We start from the raw sequence: 25,067 nt of genomic DNA on the forward strand, positions 1-25,067 counted from the left end.
AGGTTCCGTCCTCCCGGAATTTGTTGTAATTGATGGTGGTTTTTACCCAGTGCATCTTTTTAGGCCGAAGGTTTTTAATTGTACCAAATGCAAGCAGTTTGGTCACAGTGATAGCTTTTGCGACAACAAGCCCCGTTGTGGCAAATGCAACCAAGCTCATTTGGAGGACTCTTGCACACAGGAAGCGGAAAAATGTAGCTACTGTGGCGGAGATCCACACGACTTGCAAGTTTGCCCGGCTTACAAAAGACGCATTCGAAATGAGAGTCGCTCTATCATAAAGCGCTCCAAACAGACATATGCGGAGATGGTGAAATCTTTTAAAACACCAGATTCCGTGTCTGAATCAGCTGTCCCAGTTGAAAATCCCTATCAGGAGTTGTCTTCCGATGATCAGGACGATGGCGAAACTGATGAGGGTGGATCTCTTTCGGAGGTACACGCACCTGGAAAAAGGAAGTCATCATCTTCCCCGGGATTGCGCCGAAAGGTCTTTTTAAAGTCTTCCCTCAAAAGTTTGCCTAATGATAAAGGAGACGGGGTAAACTTAAAAACTCCGAAGAATCAGGTTCCTCTAGCTTCAGCTCCATGTTGTAGCAAGAACCTGTCACCCCCGTCTCCACCTGTTAAATACACTTCAAAGAGAAATAATCGACAAGGTAGCAAGAAAAAAGCTACCAAAGTTCCTCGCAGTTCAAGCAAGCCTCCTAGACCCAAGCGAGGACTGTTTACTTTTAGGGTTCTCGTGGATCGCTTATATAATGCCCTCAGCCTTCCAGAAACATTAAGAGGCATTATTGATATGTTTATACCTACAGTAGAAGAATATTTTCGGAATCTGACACAATCATGGCCCCTCCTTGCTGCGATCATATCTTTCGATGGATAATTCATCAAGTGAGGTACAAGATATGATCACTGTGCTACAGTGGAACTGTCATAGTCTAAAACCTAAATTAGACCTGTTTAAGTTTTTGATTCACAACTCTGATTGTGATATTTTTGCCCTTTGTGAAACATGGCTTTCTTCTGAAGATGAACTCAACTTCCACGATTTTAACATTATACGCCAGGATAGAGATGACCATTATGGGGGAGTTCTTTTGGGGATCAAAAAGACTTACTCATTTTATAGAATTCCAATCGCGACTCATCCTGGCGTAGAAATCGTCGCTTGCCAAATAAACGTAAAGGGTAAAGAACTTTGCGTAGCTTCCGTTTACATTCCTCCAAGAATTTCAATTAACCGCCGTCATATTTGGAATGCGGTTTCTGCACTATCACATCCAGTTTTAATTCTGGGTGATATGAACGCGCATGGTACAGGGTGGGGCGAACCATATGACGATAATAGAGCGGCCATTTTCTATGATTTGTGCGACGATTTCAATTTGAACATTTTAAATACAGGTGAAGTGACACGTATTGCATCTGACGGCAAAGAAAGTCGTCTCGACCTATCACTGGGGTCAAGCACACTATCATTTGATTGCTTGTGGAAGGTAATCGAGGATCCTCATGGTAGTGATCACTTACCCATTATAACCACCATAAAGCATAATAGTGAAAGGTCAGACCATCCAATTCAGGTTCCTTTTGACCTCACAAGGAATATCGATTGGCAAAAGTATGCTGAAGCGGTATCTTTTGGCATCGAATCATTCAATCCCCTCCCACCTTTGGATGAGTATCGATTCCTGTCTGAACTGATATATAAGAGTGCATTAGAATCACAAAAACGACGTGTTCCAAGTGCAACCTTCAAAAGAAGACCAGCCACACTAGGTTGGGATGATGATTGCACCCAGTTGTATCTTAAAAAATCTGATGCTTTCAAAACTTTTCGTAGGCACGGTACCTCAGATCTTTATCAAGAGTACGCAAAGCTCGAAAGACAGCTGAGAAACCTGCTGAAAGCGAAGAAGCGTAGTTATTGGCGACACTTCATTGAGGGTCTCTCAAGAGAAACTTCAATGACAACGCTTTGGAGAGTGGCTCGCAACATGCGAAACCGCTCTCCTTCTAATGAGAGTGACGAATACTCCAACCGTTGGATATTAAGCTTTGCGAAAAAGGTCTGCCCAGACTCAGTCCCAGCACAACCGATTTCTTGGGAAACATCCCCAAGAGACGGTTCTCTGGACAGACCCTTCACTATGCTGGAACTTTCTATGGCTCTTCTTTCATCAAACAATTCCGCTCCGGGACGCGATATGATCAAGTTCAATCTTCTAAAGAATCTCCCAGATATCGCGAAAAGACGATTACTGGACCTGTTCAACTCATTCATGGAGAACAACATTGTTCCGCTAGAATGGAGACAGGTCAAAGTAATAGCTATTCAAAAGCCTGGTAAACCAGCGTCTGATCATAATTCATACCGCCCAATTGCTATGTTATCATGTTTAAGGAAATTGTTGGAAAAAATGATCCTATCACGACTCGATCATTGGGTCGAATCGAATAACTTGCTTTCAAATACACAGTTCGGGTTTCGCAAGGGCAAAGGAACAAACGATTGTCTAGCGTTGCTTTCAACAGATATTCAACTGGCCTTTGCGGAAAAGGAGCAACTGGCTTCAGTTTTCTTGGATATTAAGGGCGCCTTTGATTCAGTTTCCATAGGAATATTGTCAGAAAAACTGCACAATAGTGGACTTCCAGGAATTTTAAATAATTTCTTGTATAATTTGTTGTCAGAAAAACATATGAGCTTCAATCTCGGACAACTGACAACTTCCAGAATAAGTTACATGGGCCTACCCCAAGGCTCATGTTTAAGTCCCTTGCTTTATAATTTTTACGTGAAAGACATTGATAGTTGCTTGGAAGGACAATGCACGCTAAGACAACTTGCAGATGATGCTGTGGTTTCTCTAAAAGGCCCACATGCAGAAATGTTGCAAAGACCATTGCAAAATTCTCTAAATAATCTGTCAATCTGGGCAAGAGATTTAGGGATCGAGTTTGCTCCGCAAAAAACTCAATTGGTTGTGTTTTCTAGAAAGCGGAACCCAGCCCAACTGAAACTCAATCTTTTGGGAATAGAAATCGACCAGTCTTTGACTTCGAAATACCTTGGGGTCTGGTTTGATTCAAAAGGCACTTGGGGTACCCAAATCAAGTATTTGGTGCAAAAATGTCAACAAAGGATCAATTTTCTACGCACAATTACCGGAACATGGTGGGGTGCTCACCCGGAAGACCTCATAAAACTTTACAAAACGACTATTCTCTCTGTTATTGAGTATGGCTCTTTCTGCTTCCACTCAGCAGCAAACTGCCACCTAATAAAGTTGGAACGAATTCAATACCGTTGTTTGCGTATTGCTCTCGGCTGTATGCACTCAACGCATAATGCGAGCCTTGAGGTCCTGGCAGGGGTGAAACCTCTCCAGAACCGATTCTGGGAGCTCTCGCTAAGGTTACTTATCAAGTGTGGAGTGAGCAACACACTTGTCATTGAAAATTTCGAAGAAATGCTCAGTCTGAACACTCAATCAAAATTCATGAGAATCTATCTGTTCTACATGTCATCTGATATAAGCCTACCAAGTTATAATCCTCCCCGTGTACACTTCACTAATGACAGTTCCTCTGTTAAATACGATCTGTCCATGAAACAAGCTATTCATGGAATACCAGATCAACTTCGATGTATATCTATTCCTCGCATTTTTAACGAAAAGTACCAAAATGTCAATTCCTGTAAGAGATTCTTCACTGATGGGTCTCGCATAAATGGATCCACTGGTTTCGGTGTTTTCAATGAAAATTTCACCGCCTTCCGCAAACTTCAGGAACCTTGTTCGGTTTATGTTGCTGAGCTGGCAGCAATCAACTTCGCTTTGGGGATGATTTCCAACATGCCCGTAGACCATTTCTTCATCTTCTCGGATAGCCTTAGTTCGATTGAGGCACTCCGGTCGATGAAACCTGTAAAACATTCATCTTACTTTCTTACAAAAATAAGGGAGCAGATGGGTGCACTGGTCGAAAGATCATACAAGATTACCTTTGTATGGGTCCCCTCACATTGCTCAATTTATGGCAATGAGAAGGCGGACTCTCTCGCAAAGGTGGGCGCACAGGAAGGTGAGATCTATGATAGAAGAATTTCACATGATGAATTTTTCCATTTTGTTCGCCAGAGTTCTCTTCAAAGTTGGCAAAATGATTGGCGAGATGGCCAGCTGGGACGGTGGTTACATTCCATTATTCCTAATGTTTCTTTGCGAGTGTGGTGGTATGGTCTGGATGTAAGTCGCAATTTCATTCGCGTGATGTCAAGACTTATGTCCAACCATTACTCGCTAGACGCGCATTTACACAGGATTAACCTCGCGTTGAGCAATGTTTGTACTAAGTGCGGTTCCGGTTATGATGACATCGACCACGTAGTTTGGCAATGCCCGGATAATGACGCCTCCAGAGCGCTACTTTTGGATACCCTTGAGGCCCGAGGTAGACAACCCTTTGTTCTTGTGAGAGATGTGTTGGGGACCCGCGATGTCACATACATGGGATGTATTTTCGACTTTCTTCGCTCTGCTGGTATAAAAGTTTAATTTGCTTGTGTTTTCTTCTCCAGTTTTTTTTTCTCTGTTTTGTCCTCTTTGTGTTACCAAGCTGCTCCTGGCCATCCGGAAAACCAAGTCCCACAACAAGTTGGTACCAACACCACAAGGCACCGAATACGCTAGCAAGATGCGATTCACCCCCGGATGAGCAGCAGTGAAACCTTTGGCCCAATCCTTACCCTGTCCATCCCTCAAAATGTGACCTTCTAACCTCGAGCTGCCACGAGTACCCTGGCTTCCACCCATTACTAACAGATATCATTAAAAAGTTATTACTTTGTATAATGTATACTATTAAGTACAAAGAAAGATCCTCGGCTCCGTAAAGCGTTATACGCGATTGAGCCCAAAATAAACGAACTAGATAAAAAAAAAAAGAATTCGCTAAAGTTAAAAACAAAATCGTTCTAATAAAACCAACTATGCGATCTACCACGTATTGAGCCGAAATACCTCCAGCAAGGCCAAGGATAGCTGTGCATTTACCAGCTCGGCATTTGGGCCCATGTCTATCACGCCGAGTACCTTGGATTGAATCCCACTTCTGACATAGTCAGCTCTTCCTTCGGAAGGAAAGTAAAGCCGCGGGTTCCGAGAAGAACTAGTTCCGGACTAAAAATCTCGTTAGTGTAGTAGAATTCTTAAGTTCAGCGTTCGGAATGCTCACTCATTCTCACGAAAATCGAATTCTCCCTCACGCCAGTTTTCAGCGAAAATCTGGTTTGCGAAAATTACCTGACGAAGAGGTGAACGAAAACACATTTTCACTCACTCCCACAGCTGCGAGATTTTCGATTGCTTCGATTGCTCGATCTTGTTGTCTTTTCTCGACTTCTATGACGACAACGATAGTAGCTTTTATGGAGCAAATTTATTCCCTTTTCGGTGCAGTTAGCGTGGTAGTGTGGTTAGAGTGCGCGTGTCGCGTTTGATTTTAGTCATGTTCCAGGTTCAAATCCCGTGGCGACCACAATTTTGTTAATTTGCTTTGAAAACCTTCTCGTGAGAATTTAATGAGTGAAAATTTGACGAAAAAGAATTATCCGCTGGTTGAAGTAATTTTCAGTGATCATTTGTCGTTACACTCCAGAAAAGTAGTGGGAGCGAAAAGCGTTCCTCATGCAAAAAAGTGAAAATAAACTCTCTCACTGTCGTGAGATTAGCATATTTCGTATCACTGAAACGAGAATTACGAACCCTGCTTAAGTTGAATTAGTAATTTTCAATCAGAGTGTATTCCGGTTTACTCATTGTATATTCAGTTTACGTTAGTGTGTGAGTTATGTTCTTTTTTGAGTGTATTCCATTCATCGTGTAAGAAAAATCTCAATCACCTGTCATTCAAGTTTGAGCGTGTCGGCCACGTGGACGAAATAAAAAAGTCTGTCCGAAATAGAACCCGGTTTGTTTAAATTCCCATCAACTCAGAAGTGGGATTTTTTCTCGCGCAACCGTGAATCGTGAAAATGAGCCGTATGGGTCACGAAGAACTCGTTCTGTGGCTGCAGGAGAACCAGGTGGAATTTCCAAAAACTGCCACCTTGCTTCATCTACGATCGTTGTACACGGCGTGTGTATGGGAAAAGTTTATAACAAAACAATGGGCATCGTCAAATTTTTCGCTATTCAAAAATAGAGGCTTTCAGCTTTCATTTGCAGGGTCCCTCAAAAAATCCACCGAGGGATCCCGAACAACTTTTTCAGAATACTGTTTTTCCCCACACAGTTAAAATTTTCGTGTAATTTTGCGTTTATTTCGATGCACATAATTGGAGCATCGAAATAAACGCAAAATTGAGTGACATTTTAAAAATACACGACCTGAAAATTGAGTCGTGTAAAAATACAATTCGTGTAAACTTAAACGGTGAGTTCATAAATCGCGCAGCTAGATTTTCACAGCTTTAGATTTCATGCTTCTCCTACCCGTTATTCAATAATGCTTTGGTTGAACTACGGTCCTTTCGCAAAAGGACAAAACATCATCTGCTCTGTTTTGCCATAGACTGCAATATCAATGTTATTGTTCTCGATGCAAGCGCATCGCAAAACGGAGCAGCGGAGGATGCGCTGGGGCTGCTGTTGAAGGCGCCGGTGCCGTAGATTTTTGTTGTGTTTTTGCAGGATCCGGTGGTTTGGTAGATCGCAATCCACACTCGATGTCACGCACTCGTATGGATTATAGCCTTCTTACATTCGTTTGCTATCCTCAGCCACTTAAAACACGGCACAAATCTTATGAACAGCGCATCCTCCGGTGCTTTCCAAAAGAGCAATTCCTGCGGCCGCCAGCAAAACAAAACTAAGCCTATGGAGGCCATTTGCATTTTCTGTTTCGAACGAGCGATGGTGTAAATTTACACGATGGTTTAAAGTTATCGCTTTTTCAACGGTAAATCGGATGGTTTTCAATTTATTTTTAAACACAAACATGCAAATGTAACGTGATGTAATATTAAGCTGATAAAAATGTAAAATTGTGTGTTTTTCAATGCTCAAAATATGTGCATCTATTTTAACTCAATATTAAATCATTTATTCGTTTAAATCCGTGTAAATTAACGATTACTATGACTTACATGTCGTTTAAATTTAATTATTTTTTTCTGTGTCGATACATTCTTCGAATGCAAGAAATAACCTCAAAAGTCAACATTGAAGAGAGCCAGGTGGTCCAGCTAATTATCGATGGGTTCCAGGACCGCACGGCAAACGTCGCAGTTCTCTATCCGGGCAGGAACCTTGCGAATTGAAGAAGCTATCCCGCCGGTATGCGCAGCTGCGCGATATGAATCCCACCCAGTATTTACCACGACCAGCAACTCAAAAAGTAAGATCCGAGGGAAAAGGAGACGCAACCAGGTGCTACAATTGCTCGGGGATCGGGCACTTTTCCGTGGATAACAAGGGGCCAAGGCGAGCAAAAGGATCGTGCTTCCGTTGCGGATCTACCCAGCATCGATTGAAGGAGTGTCCCAAGCCAGCACCAGGAAGCAGCAACCAGGTGGCCTCAGTGGAAGATTTCCGTAAGAATACCGGTGGAGATTCTTCTGCCGATGAGGAGGCAACAGCTGTACTATCGGAACTCAACATCGTAAATATTGCTTTTTCAAACGACATAAATACGCAACAATGTAACACCGTTGTTTCTTTGTTTGACACTGGCAGCTCCCGAGCAAAGGCGGATAACAAAATGATAACAAGTTTTGTTACCTGGTTATCATTCGTTCATAATTGAGTTTGTTATCATTTAGGTTGAATTAAGAGCCAACATAACAAAAATGATAACTTAGCTTAGCTTAGACTGACTGCACATATCTATGGTTGCTACTCCGTGATTGACCCGAACTAATGACAGTTGCACAATGAATCAACTGAATAATTGACTGGGAGTGGTCAACATTCTCACTGTGCACGCTTCAGAGGCTCCCTTTAACGGTACAATAACGGCGCCGGCCACGTCCTTGCAGTCAGGTTGGAAGAGGGAAGGAATGTTAATAGCAACCTTTGTTATGTGAAAGTTGGCGTTTACCGCACGTCTCCACCAAAGGCTGCAGGAAGGAGTGATTGTTAGTAGGGAAGGTATCGTTGGGTCAGGATTAACTTTGATAAGTGATAAGACCTTTTGAAGTTGAAGCATGCCGTGCAGACTGCAGTGATGTTGTTCGCTTCACGCGGAAAGCAAACAACCAACCACCCTCGTCAGGTGGTCGCTCAATATGTGCTACAAAAGAAGCAACAAAATATTCAGACGGAAGTGCTATTGTTCGCATCACGCGGAAAGCAAACAATCGACCACCCACGTCAGGTGATCGTATAATATTAGGGTAATTCGCTAATTGTTGAACACTACCCAAATGTTGAACAGTTTCTGAATATTTTATTATAAACCTTACTTAAGTAATTTTCATCCAACGTAAATATATGATGTAGATGCATATACATGTGGGTAACGATATTGCTCTCATTAAGTTACAATATTATACATATTTTACGTCAAAAAAAATTATTGAAAATTTTGTACCGCTGATGACACGAAAACTACACAATTCTTAAGATTAATGTTAAGAAATTGCTGTTACGAAGTAAGCTTTCCGGGCAAATCGACCACAAATATCAAAGGCACACCATAGTTACAAGACATGTAAGGATGTCATTAACAGTTTACCATTGTTTCAAATCACATTTTCATTGTAATTTAATTTGAAAAAATATTTTTCTTATCACACTATCATTATGCATCCATGATCCAATTGTTGAACACTGGCATAACCTACGATGTTAGGACCATGACTGCTAGAATTTGTTTTCACTTTAACTAACCGTGCATTGCATGGGGTTTCAAGGGCGTTCCAGGGATGTTATAGGGGTGTTCCAGTGGGCTTCAGAAAGATTCAAGTGGTTTTCAATGGGTTTCAAGGGCGTTCTAGAGGTGTTCAAGAGGAATTCAGAGTGTTAAGGGGGTACAAGGAGTATTTCAAGGCGTTCCAGGAGGCTCAGGAGCAACCCACGGGTTTTCAAGGGATTTCAGGGTCGTTCCATGTGTGTTCTTGGGAGTTGAGTGGGTCCCATGGGTTTCCAGGAGAGTTTCAGGGGCTTTTAAAGACGTACTTTTCTTCTGTCGTTTTCGCTTCTAATCAAATCTTTTCAGCCATTTTTGCATCTAGTCATGTTTGAAACGATTCCAGTCCACTAGAGCTCTCTTCAAATGTGCGATTCCTTGTCATTTAAATGAATTGTCACTAGCTCGGACTAGCTGGGCACAAAACACGAAAAACCCGGAAAAAATCCGCCAGAGTGAAAAAATATCGGATGTCGGGTCAAAGTCGGGTCAAATTTTATCAAATGTTGGACCACTGTTGGACCCACATCGGGTAACTGTCGTGTCTATGTTGGGTTTGGTGGCCAAAATAAAAATAGGTGAATGATAGGTTGATGTCGGGTTATACGTCATCAATTACGAACAAAGCTTCAACCGTTCAACAATTGGCGAGAACCGTCCAACATTAGGATGAGCTAGCTTAAGGAAGCGTTCAACGTTTGGGTTACAGACTTCCCATACAAATGTTCTATTTTCTCTTAGAAAATGGAATTTAAGGGAATACAAATTCAATGGGCAGTATAAGGGATAAGTAGATCTAGACGTTCACTGGATATTTTTCAACTAAATTATGCACGGAAAAACAAACGAAAACCAAAATGCCGGTACTAACCGTTCAACAACTGGCGAATTACCCTATGCAGCTAATCAGAAAATGAAATATTTATAAAAAGTTCATTTTTTTTTTAAATAGTCAATTATTGTGATAGAAATCACTTACTTAAAATGAAATTGCCTACCTTTAGACGTTTAAGGGGAAATTTCAAAATTTAATTTTGCATTTAAAGTATTAAATTTCATAGTTGCAAATAAAGCGGCGAAGGAAATTTTCCTTTCCAACCGATGCTTAATTGTATACTGATCAATTTCGCCCCAAAGTGGCATTTCCAATATTTTGATATTTGAAGTTATTTACAGTACATAACTGAGCATAACAACAGGTTGCTATGTGTTTTAAAAAGTGAGCAACACGAGCTGCTCAGAGCTGCTCCGTGTTCTACTCCAGAGTTACCATGAGAGCAAAAGCTGTCTTCCCCCTTGTTATTTACCTAAAAATTCAAAATTTTTTTGAACAAAATTCTGTCACATCCGCTGGGTACTGGTTTTACAGAAATTATTTTGGCAATATTTGAACAGGCACTGATGTTATCCGCAAAAGTTGTTTTAAAGTGATCAATTTGACCCCGGATTACGGTACGTCAGGCATTTTTGATGAATGTCAATTCAACTAAAATCCTCACTCTGGGTGATTTTCTTGAAAGTTTGTACAAATTTTGTTCATACATTCTGATAAAGATATGTAAAGAATTCCATCAGACATTTTTCCGGGACTTCTGGGTCTCCATTTGACACTTTAGAAACGTTGGAGTACTGTTTATATTTTTTATCAGGTTTTTTTTTCTTAGCTTCTGATTTCAATTATTAGGCATACGAAGAATTTTTCTAGCTTCTTCAGAGAACATCTCAATGCACTTACTCATGATATCCTTTAGAAAAAAGTAAGATATTCCCTAAAGGATTTCCTAAACGAATGTTTTAGAAAATTCTGAGTTTTTCTCAAGAATCTGGAATTTCATTCTAGAAATTTTCTAGATCTACTAATAAAAAAAACTCGAAGCATTTCTGCTGTTTTTGAAAATAAAGCTATGAAGGAATTGTTAGAAATTTCTTTCCAGCTTCGGTCACGAACTCCCTTCGAAAATCTATAAAAATCAACTCCATGAGTTCTGAAGAATCTTATTCAAGAATTGCAAGCAATGGTTACATATATCTTACCAGAATTTCTTCATGATATTTGTATACCAAGGTCCAGTTTAAAAGTTTCAATAAAAATTTCTTTCCCCCAAAAATTCCCTGATTGACTCCGGAATTCCCTGATAATTCCAGGTTTTTTCCAGGGTAAATGAAGTTCCCTGATAATTCCAGGTTTTCCAGGTTTTTCCAGGTAGTAGACACCCTGTTTGTGTACTTATGGAATAGTTGTGGTGGTGACATTCCGCAACAGGAAAATATCGATCAAAGTACATGTCGTGCCAGATGATTTCATTTACGTCCCATTGCTTTGGGGGTGAACTTTTCTAGAGAAAATTGGTGTCACATTGTATGACACAAGGTTTGTTGAAGCATGTAGAAGAGCAAACACCAATACTGTTGAAGTTGAATTGAACGAAAATTGAATAAAAAGTGATGGTAAAGTGTTACATTGTGCGTTTGATTTTTCGACTGACATAACCTCAAAGCTCTTCACAACATGTCCTCAGTGCAGTCAACCATCAGCTAGGGGGACATCTGATATGGACCTTCTCATTCCGTCATCTTTCGTTCCGCAAACCGAAGAGCTCTGTATTCCAGCATTACGATGTTGTTAAACTTGTTCCGTTTTTTATAATTGTGAAGGTTGTTCCGTTCCGTTCCGATGCGAAAATTGTTCAGTATCTTCTTCTGTACCCGATGTGTTTTGCATTGATGACCATGATGGGGTGGATGATTATAATATTGATCCAAAGTTAGATCGTGATACGCAAGCGGCTATACGTGAAATTATTGAACGAGATTATTCAGATTTGTCATCCATCCCTGCTGTGAATCATGCTTATGAGATGAGGCTAAGGCTAACTTCCGATGTTCCGATAAGTTTTGCTCCTCGTCGACTTTCCTATTCCGTCGACTTTCCTATTCCGATAAAAAAGTAGATAACCTAATTGACAAACATAATTCGGCCAAGTGACTCCCCTTACTCTTTCCCCATTGTATTGCGAACTAAGAAATCGGGTGAAAAGAGATTGTGCATTGATTACCGATTATTTAACAAAATAACTGTACGTGATAGCTTCCCTATTCCCAGTTGATTGCTTGGAACGATTGAAGGGCAAGAAATATTTCGACACTGATTCTTCATTAGGGCCTAACTGACATTTTCGATTTCTCTTCATCGACCCTCTCTTTGTGTTATTATAGAAAGTGTATTAAATTTTCCAAAGATTTTTTGGTTGAAATGCGAAGACGACGACTACATCTTGCTGTAGAAACAAAAAGAATAGTGATTTTGTTAGTTTTGATCAAGTTATTAGCGAAAGAGAGAGTCGACGAAGAGAAATCGATCAAGTCAGTTAGGCCCTTAAGAAAAATTATTGTCGATTTCACAGTGCTCGATTTGAAACATGCATGGACTTCGTCAGGTTAACGTTTCTGAAGATATTGCGGTAAAATAGAAAAAATCCAACGGGGTTGCGGTGGTTTCGACCGCCGCAGTCGTTCCGCAAACGTCAAAAGTGCTCGGTTCACGCTAAAAAGCTCTCACTCACTTGGTTGCCATAAAATTCAAAAAGCTTGAGTTTGAGCTTGAGCTTGATTGACCGCCCGTGGAAGCTACTCCAGTATCGCCAGACCAGCTACACTCACACAAGGACCAATGAGATAACTGCCGGGGACTAGCAGGCATCTTCAGTGTGTGAGCGTTGGTGATCTTCTATTATTAGGCGACAATGGCGCCTGCCACGTCAGGTTGCAGATCAATGTGGGGAAGGGGTAAGGAAGTGATGATTGCAATCGTTTGTATCCACATCTGGCCGAATATACCTCTGCGCCATCACAAATTCATGCGGATGTTGGAGTGTTGGAGGGAATTGGTTGGCAGAAGGTTCACACATTGGTGTGTGGATACCAGGGGAAGGTGATAGAAATGTGTGTTTTTATTATTTTGAAGATGTGCGGCACAGTTCGCTTGATTGCATAACTTGTAGGCGTTTTCTAATAGGATTGTGACACTGTGCTGTGAAAGTTTTTTGGAAGGAAGGGAAACGGCTTTTTCAACCCGTTTCTGTTCTAGCGACGGCTATGAACATGTTTATATACATGAGTTGTATATGTAGAGAGCAGAGAGAAAGTATATAGAAAGAAACTAAGTAGGAGGAAAGGGACGGGCCAGGAATTGAACCCGGGACCTTCTGCATATAAATCAGAAGCGGTAGCCACTAGACCACCAAGCCCGTCTTGGTTGCCATAAAATTCAAAAATAATGAAAATTGTTTCATTTATGGTTTATGTAATCGCAATTGCTGCCACAACATGTAACTTATTTCTAAACTATATTAGGTGTAGTTTTAGCACTTTAGTATGCAGCTGTACGCCATTAAACATAATTTAGATTTTCAACTATTTATTTTTGTTTCAAGGTTGTGTGCATACTTTTTGAAGTGTGCAGCAGTTTGACGTTTGCCGAACAGGTCTTTTTTGTCTTCTTCACTCCGCCAGGTTGGAAGATTTCTATCTGGATAAGCAATAGCATTCAGTACACTTCATTTGTGACACCGAGCGGACAGTATGAATATGTAAAGAAGCCATTCGGGCTGCTTAATGCTCCGGCGGTTTTCCAGAGGTTCATTAACAATGTGCTTGAACCATTTTTAAGGGAAGGAACCGTAACCGTTTATTTGGATGATGTCACGCTGGCAACGAACACCCTTGAAGAACACCTTCAGCTTTTGAAACACGTTATGCGGCGCTTGGCGGAATACAGACTAAAGAATATTGTACGTGCAGTTGAAACCCAGAATTTTCGACTAGCGAAGTTGGATTTTTCTCCAAATCCGTGCGTCGGACCTAACTTCGGAAGTGGTGCGCTGTATAGCGGACCAGGTTAGCTATACAGCGCACCACTTCCGAAGTTAGGTCCGACGCACGGATTTTGAGAAAAATCCAACTTCGCTAGTCGAAAACTCCGATTTTCAACTAAATTGAGAATAAATTCTAAAAGTGTCTGTTCTGTTACACGCAAATCGAGTTGTTGGGTTTTACAATAAGCCAATAGGGCATACGGCCCAATAATAATCATCTGGAGGCAATCAATAGTTGGCCATATCCATGAGATGCCAAAGAGCTTGGCCAAATGCCTTGGTTTATTCTCGTATTTCCGCCTATTCGTTCCGTCTTTTTCAAGTCTTTCACAACCACTGCGTGATTTGCTTAAAGCCCGGTGCAAAATTTGTCTTTGATGAGAAGTGTAGAAATGCGTTTTTGTCTCTCCGGGTTAAATTGGTTTCTTCTCCGATATTGGCTCTATACAGTTCTAAAAGGGAAACTAAACTACACTGTGATGCCAGCTGAGAGGGTTTTGGTGGTATTCTTCTATAAAAGCAGGAAGACGGAAAATGCTATCCAGTTGCACACTTTTCAAGACGCACTACTTCCGCTGAGTCGCGCTGCCATAGTTTCGAGTTGAAAACTTTGGCAATCATATATTCTCTCCGCAAGTTCCGTATAGGGTAGCGAACCACTTGGGTAGCGGCCGGTATTTTGGGAACTCTTCGCTATAACTCAGTCAATTGGTTATAGACTTCAAATTTTGTACCCGGCTAGATACTATACGTATCCCATCGCGTTCCAAAAATTGTGTCAATTGGTTCAAAATTGGCTGAGTTATAGCAGAAAAGTGTCCAAAATAGGACCCCTGCCGAGATGGTTCCACTTCCCTACACCTTGAAGGCATCCCGTTCAAAATCATAAGTGATTGTAATTGCAATGCGCGAATCGCACGTTGGGATCTGGAGTTAGAGAACTACCACTACACGATTCAGCATCGTAGTGGAAAGTTGATGACACATGTAGACGCTTTAAGTCGGCTACCTTCAGTTTCTGTCAAAACTGACGAAAATCCGGACCAGATAATTTCGGCTGTTAGTTGTGATGATGTCTTCTTCCAGCTACAAGTAACTCAAAACCGTGATGCAAACATTGTTAAATTACGTGGTGAGCTAGAGACAGGCCCAGTTAAAGGTTTTGTATTAGAAGATGAAATAGTTTACAGGACATCAGATGCTGGGAAGACTAACAAACTCTTACTTGATGTTCCGAGCGAGATGGAGAATAACGTTATGCGTCTGGCGCACGAGAAAATAGCTCTAAATTTTCGCCTAAATTGTACTTTAAGAATAAATGGAGTGTCGCAGTCCATAGACATTGTACAGTCCGAGGTACAGTCAGTCTAAACTACAGTCAGGATTCGTTATACACGGTGGGTGGTACTTTGTGCACACCGCGATTTTTCGGCTGCCTTACATCCGATTGACCTTATTTTGTGTGTGTAATGGCGGCATATCAAAGCTTATTTTATTGCCTTCTAAAAAATAACTGAATTGGTTGAAAGACAACAAAAAAAATTGTGCCAGTTTATGGCTTTCCCAGTTTTGGCTAAGCTCAGTTCTATGGCTTTCATCTAATTTCAAAGTATTAAAAACGTTAAGATACTTGTAATGCTACTATATTTAGAACCTAATCACACTTTAGGGGCTGTTCATAAACCACGTAGACCAAAATTTGGCCATCTCAGACCCCCCCCCCCTCCCCCCTCGTAGACTTTTGTTCATACAAAAATTTTGAAATTTGTATGGAGCGTAGACTTTGCCCAGACCCCCCCCCTCCCCCCAAAAAGTCTACGTGGTTTATGAACGGCCCCTTATTAGTATGAAACACATTTGTAAAACAAAACAATAGGCACTCGTCCTAAATCCACCCATAAATTAGATTTCATATCCACATTAAACCCAATGATCCGTGCACTTCTTTCCGTCATTTATGCAAACAAGGTTGCGAAACCCTCGCACTCCGCCCCACAACTGTACACTGACAACCGAAAAAGGCCAAAATCAGGCAACGCACTCCCATTCATCACAACCATTAAGCAGGCGAAATCGGCTGTCTTTCCGTCGTCATTCTCGTCGTCGTCGCATAGGACATGCGGCGGCGACGAATCGACTGGGAAAATCTTGTTCCATCTTTCATCCCTTCTTGGTATCATGGTTAGTTACCAAATCGCGTCCATGTGTGTTACTCCCATTGTGGCTCAGAGCGCTCCCACCCACCGGCCACTTCTTATACCTAGTCCTTTTCCACGTAGGGTGTTGATCTTCGAATACGCACCTGGTTGACTTCACCTTCACACTGCAGAATTTGTAGAACTGCTGCTGCTGCTGCCGCTGAAACCAAGGTTAATCAATCCACCAGAAAATGCGATGCCACCCTACCCGATGTATCTTCTCAGTGCGTATAACAACTATTTATTTACGTTGAATTAATTACACTACAATAGATCACAATTACTACTGTGTGGGGGGCGTTTGCTCCCGCCACCGACGACGCTTGACCGTGACAAAATTAACACTCTCCCCCGCTCACACACTCGCCGCAACACTGCCCGGCCCAGCCTCGGTTGGCCTATCCCTGTTTCGTTTGTTCTTTTCCCGCACCGATGACGACGACGACGACGCGACCACCGAGAACAAGAGGAAAACCTTCTTACGAAACACACCAACCAAACCGCACCAACTGGAAAATTGCGAAGAACGGAAAACTCTGTCCGTCCGTCGTCGTATACAACCTCACATGCACATGCACACACACCCGACACGAGACACCCACCGCAGAGACACAAATGCCTTTTTCAGAGGAGCTTCTTTTTTTGCTTGTATTCTGATGCTTTTCAATGGCTGGTGGAAATCTGTTTCAAGTGTGACACGAATTTTCCACGACGCGCCCGACACCACCAATAATCGACACCAGCTTTTGTGCTCTAATTTTTCGCGTGTTGCCACCGGGAACGGAGAGAGTCGACTGAACAGAGATGAGCCGCTGGGATTCGGGTTGGGTGGTGAGTCGGATTGCGAAACTCTGCTGACGCGATTTTGCATTTGGGGAGTCCTTGTTTCGGCGCTCTACTGTAGGTTACAGCAGCATGGTGTGGCGTTCAATCCCGAACAACAAAAACAGCAGCACGATTCTAGTAGCTTAGCACTAGCATTGAGCAACCAACAACAAGGGCAAAGCGATTTAAATGCGAGACTTTGGGAAATTATGCTCTCTCCCGCTCTCGCGGCGGGAGAAAGTTTTCCACGGTCGATGGGTTGAACGCATACTATCGGAGCTGGTGGGTGGTGGCAGAGCCGTATTCAGGATAGGCATTGCTTGGTCTCGATAAAAAAAATGCGGCTTATGATTGCATGAGCAATTTCGTTCCCGCTCTTGCATTGAGTGGTTTCACTGGTGTACAACAGCATCAAACACCTCACGTTTTAGTTGAATATTTGGATTTTGTTACGTACAAAAAGGTGAATTACGAAAGGCTGAAATAACAAAAGGCTGAAACATGAAAGGCTGAATGCATCAAAAGGCTGAAATAGTGATTCGACTAGTTTTCAAACGCTCAAGCCTAAAGGCTAACCTCAATACTAACAACTCAGACAAACATATCACTCCAATTGGGAATAATTACATACCTTCATTGATTTTCATTTATTTTTTAGATTTTACCATCTATTTGAATATTTGCTTGTTGGTCGATTACCCAGCCGTGGCACTCACACTGGTTTTGCTTGAGCTTGACGATTGACCGTCCTACCGTCCCTAGTTCATGGTTGGCCAAACTAAGCCATTTTTGGAATCGGAAAGTTTTACGACTGGCCATAATGCTATGGATTATGGAACACATACATAACTAAAACAGTATTTTTCATATAAATAGCACATACATATTTCAAAGAAGGGGAAATCTCTGATGATATTGTTTTAGTAGCCGTAATGACAACAATCTCCAATACAACATGACTCGAAAAAATGGCTCATGATAAATTAATGATATGAATATTATTAGTTCCATTTTGTGTTCCTTGGTATGCACCATTAGCATTTTCACTATAAGCTCAGTTTCGGAACTAGGGCCCAAGCTGAGGGTTACGCGTACGTTTCGCTTTCGGACCAAGAATTTTTCATTATGAAAATGTTCTTGTCTCCCTATGGCATTGAATATCTTTGTACCTGTTACACGATATGCCAAAGCTGAGAAGCAGGCTCGATCTCAGTTCGGGCGTTACTCAAAGAAGAGAAAGAAGTTCTACAACTTTTATATGCATTTTCGTTTTTTTAGCCTTTTCAGTTTTCAGCTTTTTGTAATTTCAGCCTTATGTTACACTTTCTTGATTTCAGCCTTTCATATTAAGCCTTTTGTGCATTCAGTCTTTTGAAATTCAGCCTTATGTTACAATCCCGGATTTTGGTGCGCCGACCAATCTGGTTTCTCCACAAATTCCTAAACTCGCAAAGACAGTCCTCGCCTTCTTGATCGGTGCACGATTGATAAGCGTTCCACCAGCTAGGGTAATTGTTCCCTTCGTTGTGGTAGTACCTAATGTTGCGGTAGTGGCAATTGAGCACTTTTCCGACTGAAATGTTACCAAAGGGCATTTTTAATAGATGTATTATGCTTAAATTATGACATTGTACCATTTGTGTGCTTAAGATTTGCCCAAAAACCTTTTTTAAAAAAATATTTTCCTTAAATTTTTTGCTGCTGTGTTCCTATTGTTGCGGTAGTGTTCCTAATGTTGCGGTATCCCATATGATTTCAATGGGATACCGCAACAATAGGAACCAAAATTAAATTTTACCTCCATAATAGGAACAGTGTGCCTAATGTTGTGGTAAGCGATTTATGATCGAAAACAGAGAGAAACGATAGTTTTTATATTTTTCCAAGCAAATTTGGATAGAAAACTACCAACTAACGTTTTACAACCCTTCATTAGATGGTACGATCATTGTTTTTTAAATGAATTTACCTTAATACCACAACACTTACCCTACCGCCTGAAGTTGTCCTCTCTCTCCTGGAAGCTCATGTCCTGGCTAGTACTGTAGACTAACCGTTGGACTAAAGCTTCTGGATGGGGAGGGGACCAACTCACCATGCTGTTGGTCGGCCCGCCATTTTCTCTGTAGTTTAAGGACAAGGTATTTGGAGTACATTGCTCAAAATTTCTAGAGCACCGTTTTTTTAGAACCGTTGAACGGATTTGGATGAAAATGCATCACGCTGTTGACAACCACTGAACAATTAGCGTGATGCATTTGCATCCAAATCCGTTCAACGGTTCTAAAAAACGGTGCTCTAGAAATTTTGAGCAATGTACTCCAAATAGATTCGAGAGACCGTGGAAGTAAGGGACCATTCATAAACCACGTTGACTTTTTGGAAGCAGCATGGATCTGACGGTTCTATAACATTTACCCGAAAACCATTTACCCGAATGCCAAATATCCAAATGCGACATTTACCCGAACGCGACATTTACCCAAATGCGATATTTACCCGAATGCGACATTTACCCGAATAGTTTATTACTATGTACATTATGATTTTGTGAATAAAGTTCATTTATTTTGTTCAATTCAAAAAGTACATGTTTTATTTCGTATTGTGGATCAGAAAAGCATTTTGAATATCATGTTCCTCAAGAACCCATTACACTAAATCCTTTTTTTTACACGACTTTTTTACGCGATTTTATTTTGCACGATTTTTTTACGCGATTTTCTCGAAGTTACGCGATTTCGGTCATTTGCGGAGGGCAACTCACGTAAAAAGGATTTCCCTTTGATTTTTTTACGTGATTTCACGAAGTTACGCGAACTTTTTTACACGATCTTTTTTTTGCGCGGACGCATCCATCGCGTAAAAAAGGATTTAAAATATATCCAATTTTCTCTGAAATGATCCGCGATAGGAATTCACTGGGACATATGCTTGCTTACATTTGTTGTGTTAACGCTGTTAGCATTCACTCCAGAAACTTACCCTTCTTTGATTTATAAGCTGTTCTTTTGATATGCAAAGAACAGTTTATAATTTAAAGTAGCGGAAATCACTGTTTGTAGGCCAAATGACCATTAGCTCGAAATGATTTGAAAACAATCCTCGGAAATCAATATATCATCAGAAAAAATATTTGACAGAGAAGTTTGCAGATTGTTCGCCAAACTGAACATACTATAATTAAAACAAGGAAAAATCTTAGAAGTAGACTTGGAATCCATCACTCAATCATGTAAGAGTGTAATTTAAAAGAACATCGTATAATCGAAAGAAGGACAAAACTCATATACATCCTAACTAACGATGATAACTGAATAACAGCTTATTCAACCAAAATTTCAAAAATTAAGCTTATTAATGGCTTATTCGTCTATTGTACAGCAACTATGTTTGTTGGGCAGTTCAAATCCAACAAAATATGCAGCAGTGCAACTCGAAAGAACAGTCTTTGAAGAGAAGAAGGGAAAACCTCCGAAGGATAGGTAATAGTTTGGTCGCCAAATACCTCAGTGACACTATTTCTGTAAAAGAAACTCTACCCCATTACCCTAAATGCCATGGCCCGAATGCCATCATAACCTCGAATACGACATTATCCCAAAACCATTACCCCGATAGATGAGTATATTTGTTCTCTTAAGAATACAGGTAGAAATATGGATTTTTTTATCATTCTTTCATTTTTTTCACACTTTCAATAAAATTATAAAACAAGGAGAGAATTTTAACTTAAATGTGCTTCAGCACAGAGCAGTTCTTCATAATAAGGCCACAGTCAATGCTTACTGATAACACTCAATCAAAATAATGAGTTTATGTCCAGTGAATCATAGCAGTCCAGTATAATACTAACATACCAATCATTGTTATTAGGCCGAATAAATGATAGATCGATCGATTAGCAGGCTTTGAACGATCTTCTATTGTTAAAAAAGGGAAATGCCTGAAGAAGTTGCTAATTTGGCCACCAGTCAATTGTGAATATCTTAACTTGAAAGAACAGCTCCAAATCTCCAATGGAGTTGGTCTGCAAACAAACTATATAACATTCCAACTCGAAAAAGTAGCCTATAGTGAAAGGAAGGAAGAAATTATATGGAGAAATTACAAGTTAAGTCAGTACCAGCCGACCAACTCAGCAACAGTTCACGGCTGGACAATGTTAAATTCGAAAGAACAGCCTATTTTAAAAAGAAGGCGGTGCCAGTTTGTGACCGTGTATTTAAGTGTATATAAGTAGCTCAAAGCAGCATGTGTTAAAAAAATGTAATAGCTTGGTAATGAAAAAGTCATCACATTCAGATGTTCTTCAGTTATGCTAAGAACATTCCATAATTCTTGGTGACAATTATAGCATTCATCCTCATGACTTTCGACCTAAATGATTTTTGGCCGAATGGCTGGACGACTTCTTGTTCATTCTCACTCATCAAAAAGCCAGCCAGTTGACAAGGTCTGGGGCAAGTATTCCGTAACAAATGCATTGTAATGAAAAGAACAGTCAACATTTGAAAGAAGGGAACATTTAAGATTGAAATACTTATAGTTTTTATAGCAATAACTATAATTTCGAAAGTACAGCCATATCTTAAGCAGGAGAATTAAAAAAAAAATATCAACAGCTATAATGCAACAGCATTTTATAGCTTCAAAGAACAGCCAATGATAAAAAGAAGGGAAAATTTATTATTTAAATATGATTAGAGATCAGCGCCAACAGCAAATGTTCAAGCAAATTTTAAAAGAACACATTAGTTTCAAAAAAGGACAGTTCGATAAGCATACTGAGCTCTCCAGGATCCATATTTGAATAGCCACGTACATCGTCTTCGGCCATCCAATATGCACACTGAATATCAGGCAAATTGTTTGAATCTGAAACCTCTCTGTTCATCATAGTTTACTTAAATACATTGTATTTGCTTCTTATGTTTCTTAAAACTTTGTTACAGATTACCTTAAGGATTATACTTTTCTAACTGATTAAGTCTCATCAAATTTTAAAAAGTTATCCACAGTGAGCATTTTTGGGCCATCTCCTGATTGATTCAGATTGGCGTTCGGGCTGATTGGGTGGAGCCGTAAAAGCACAGCATATTAAACGAAACAAATTATATGGGGATCAAGAACACGATTTTTTAAATTTTCGGCTAAGTGTCGCATTCGGGTAAATGTCGCATTCGGGTATTTGTCGTGTTCGGGTATTTGTCCCATTCGGGTAAATGACGTTCGGGTAAATGTCATTCGGGTAAATGTCTTTCGGGTAAATGGTTTTCGGGTAAATGTTATAGAACCGAGTAAACTGCTCTCCAAGGCAGAATACGACCTTAAAATAAGCGTCGTTTGAGGTTTATGACCACATATCCTTATCCGGGGCGTTATGCCCCTCTTTCCCCTACCCATATTGCATGGTATCATAACTCAAACTACCATTCCATGGCCGCCATCTTGGATATGGTCCATCATATTGGATTTCAAAATGGCATCAGATATTCAGTTTGGAGTTCAACTTAGGCTGATACAAATTTAATTTTGACTTTTTGTCCCCCCCCCCCTCCCCCGCTTCATTTTTTTGCTAGATTTTGCATTTTGAGGGGGCAGATAAAAAAAAATATTTATCAAAATATCGGGCTTTTGTGAAAATTATTTAGCAAATCCGATGAGTTTTTAATATTTTTTAGATTAAATGCTTTATTATTTTTACCCCCCTCGACCAGTTAAAGAATGGTAGAACAAAAAGTGAATTAAATATAACTAAAATATTAACGTGCACTGAAACGACAAGAATTAGCAATAGCCAATTTCTTACAAAAATATTGATGAAAACTATCTAAGTCTTTTATAACAGAGAGATGCTCCTTCTTTTTATCATCTGCACGAAAAACTATTGAAAAATCTCCATAGAATTTCGAATAATTAAAAAAACTGATTTTTTATTGCTTCGCCCATACAAAGTGTGAATTTGATCAAGTTTATTGCTAATTTCTAATTTTTAGTTGTGCGATAATATAGCTGCCGATAAAAGTGCACATTTGCATCGGATGGTCTCGACGCACTTATTCCTCTATTTACAAGGAATAAGTGCACCGAAGACCTCAATTCGATCCGATGTATCCCTGCGCTGTAATCACACTTTGAAGATGTGTGCACACTATTGTGTCCAAGATTGTCTCAGTCCAATTTTAGGTGCAGTCAGCAATATTTAATGGTCGAGACGAACCGAGGCAAATGTGCACTTTTATCACACTTTTTAGGCGTACCAAAAAAAGTGTGATAGTCCAATTTGAGATGTGGTCTGCAATATTTGTAACGGCTTTATGAAGCCCGATCGATAGATACCCATATTGCATAGTATCCGAAGCAGCATTGCCGTTAAAAAGCATATATTCTGGAGTTTTTACTGCCATCTTGGAACCTAAGCCGCCATCTTGAATTCCAATACCACTACTACCAACTCCACATCCTAAGGAATGTGTATGTCAAATTTGATTGAAATTTCTTTACGCATTCCAGAGTTATGCCTATGTTCCGGCATACATATACATGCGTACACACATCTATCTATATATATATAAAAATGCAGCGGCATACGTGGGACCGCGCATAACTTGCGAACGGAAGGTCCGATTTTGGTCGTCTTAGTTTTGTTCTGTTAGTTTTCACCCAAGGAAGGTTTTTGAGGCAAAAAACGTGGAAAAATTGAGTTTTTGAAAATTGATTTTCCATTTCCATACATTTTGACCAAGGACTTGGTCTTGGCAAGAAACTTGAAACGTCAAAAACGCAGTAGGCAAGACAAAGTTTGCCGGGTACAGCTAGTATAAACATACAAATAGACGAACATTCAAACATATAAACATACAAGCATATTGTGGGCTTGGTGGTCGAGCGGTTAGCAGCGTCAGTCGTTCAGGTATCTCGTAAGCCTCGAAGTGTGTGTTCGATTCCCGCTCCAGTCGGGGAAAACTTTTCGTCAAACGGAAAATTCTCCACTGGACCACTGGGTGTTATTATAGACACTATAGATTCCATAGACTCGCGAAGGCGAAGACAACTGTAGCCAAACGAACTGTCAGTTCGTGTAGCCAAACGAGCATGACGTCACGATTTTAATAGCGACAATGGATTGCGTGACGTCATATTCGCTCGGTACACTCTAAATTCACGGAAAAACACACTAAAATCGTATTACTCAACCATGTCTTCGCGAGTCTATGGAATCTATAGTGTCTATAGGTGTTATATGTGCTGTCCGTTGTATAATGTTAGTGAATGTGACCCTGCATATTCGAATCTGTGCAGATACCACCTAAAGCAATGAGAGTCTAATAGAGGTGGGGAAGAAGATACCTCGTGTGCGTAAGATCCGTGTCTGGTGCAAAACATGCCACTACTACAAGAAATGCGAGCTCCCATAAGAACGCGTGTCAAATAGTGACGTCACTATTTGTGTTTACATTTTTCTTTCTTTACTAAGCCATAGCCATATCTTCTTCTTCCCCACCTGTAATATACTCTCATTGCACCTAAAGCACCCATAGTGGTTTCTGCTTTTAGTGGTGTTGCGTGTACGTACGCTACCCGTCATAAGTACGGACTCACAAAAAGTATTGCAACAATATTGCATCACCCTGACTCACCTCGATATCTCCAAAACCTGAGGACTTACAAGGATGATGTATTCAGGAAAGTTATTCAGAAGACCAAAAGCAACAACTTTTCTGAAGGCGGCATTTTCGTAGGTGTTCTGGTTTTAGAGATATCGAGGTGAGTCAGGGTGATGCAATATTGTTGCAATATTTTTTGTGAGTCCGTACTTATGACGGGTAGTGTATACGTTGCATTACACGAACACTACCTGAGTTACTGGTTGAAAATAGTAAACAAAAATCAGCTGTTCCCGGCAAAATCAAAAGGGCATATTTTCAACCAGTAGATTTGCATTAGTGTTCGTGACGCCGCGCTGCGAAACCACTATGGCCTGACAGAAATTGTGTCAAGTGAATGTTCACCTCGCCATGGGGCCTGCTCGTCAATTTAGACACGCTCGGTATGAGGCTGTGTGTGTATCCATCTACCCTTGCTGGAGAAATCCCATTCCCTCTGCCACTTCAACATTGACGATGTTCTGCCGATCCGCCTCGCGCATCTTATGTCGCGTCACTCTAAGCACTCTTCATGCTCTTCATCCTCTGCCACCACTAAGGCAGTGGTTGTTGAACAGTGATGCAAGCAAAATTTACCG

The 25,067-nt window shown here is 40.6% G+C and overlaps 1 protein-coding gene across 2 annotated transcripts in view; it reads right to left on the bottom strand.

Moving 5' to 3' along the window:
* LOC109432419 (WSCD family member AAEL009094) overlaps positions 1-16,932 on the bottom strand; it is a 130,093-nt gene extending 113,161 nt beyond the window's left edge. Inside the window, exons 1-2 of one of the 2 annotated variants that reach the window (XM_062861105.1) lie at positions 16,597-16,932; positions 16,099-16,258 (exon numbers count right to left, since the gene is read on the bottom strand). The gene's annotated coding sequence lies outside the window, so the exon portion shown is untranslated. Of the gene's footprint in view, positions 1-16,098 lie in introns of both variants that reach the window. The other variant, XM_062861103.1, reaches the window with a different exon arrangement.
* Between the last annotated feature and the right edge of the window lie 8,135 nt (positions 16,933-25,067).

Source organism: Aedes albopictus, chromosome 3 (genome assembly GCF_035046485.1).
Source record: "Aedes albopictus strain Foshan chromosome 3, AalbF5, whole genome shotgun sequence".
NCBI lineage: Eukaryota > Metazoa > Arthropoda > Insecta > Diptera > Culicidae > Aedes > Aedes albopictus.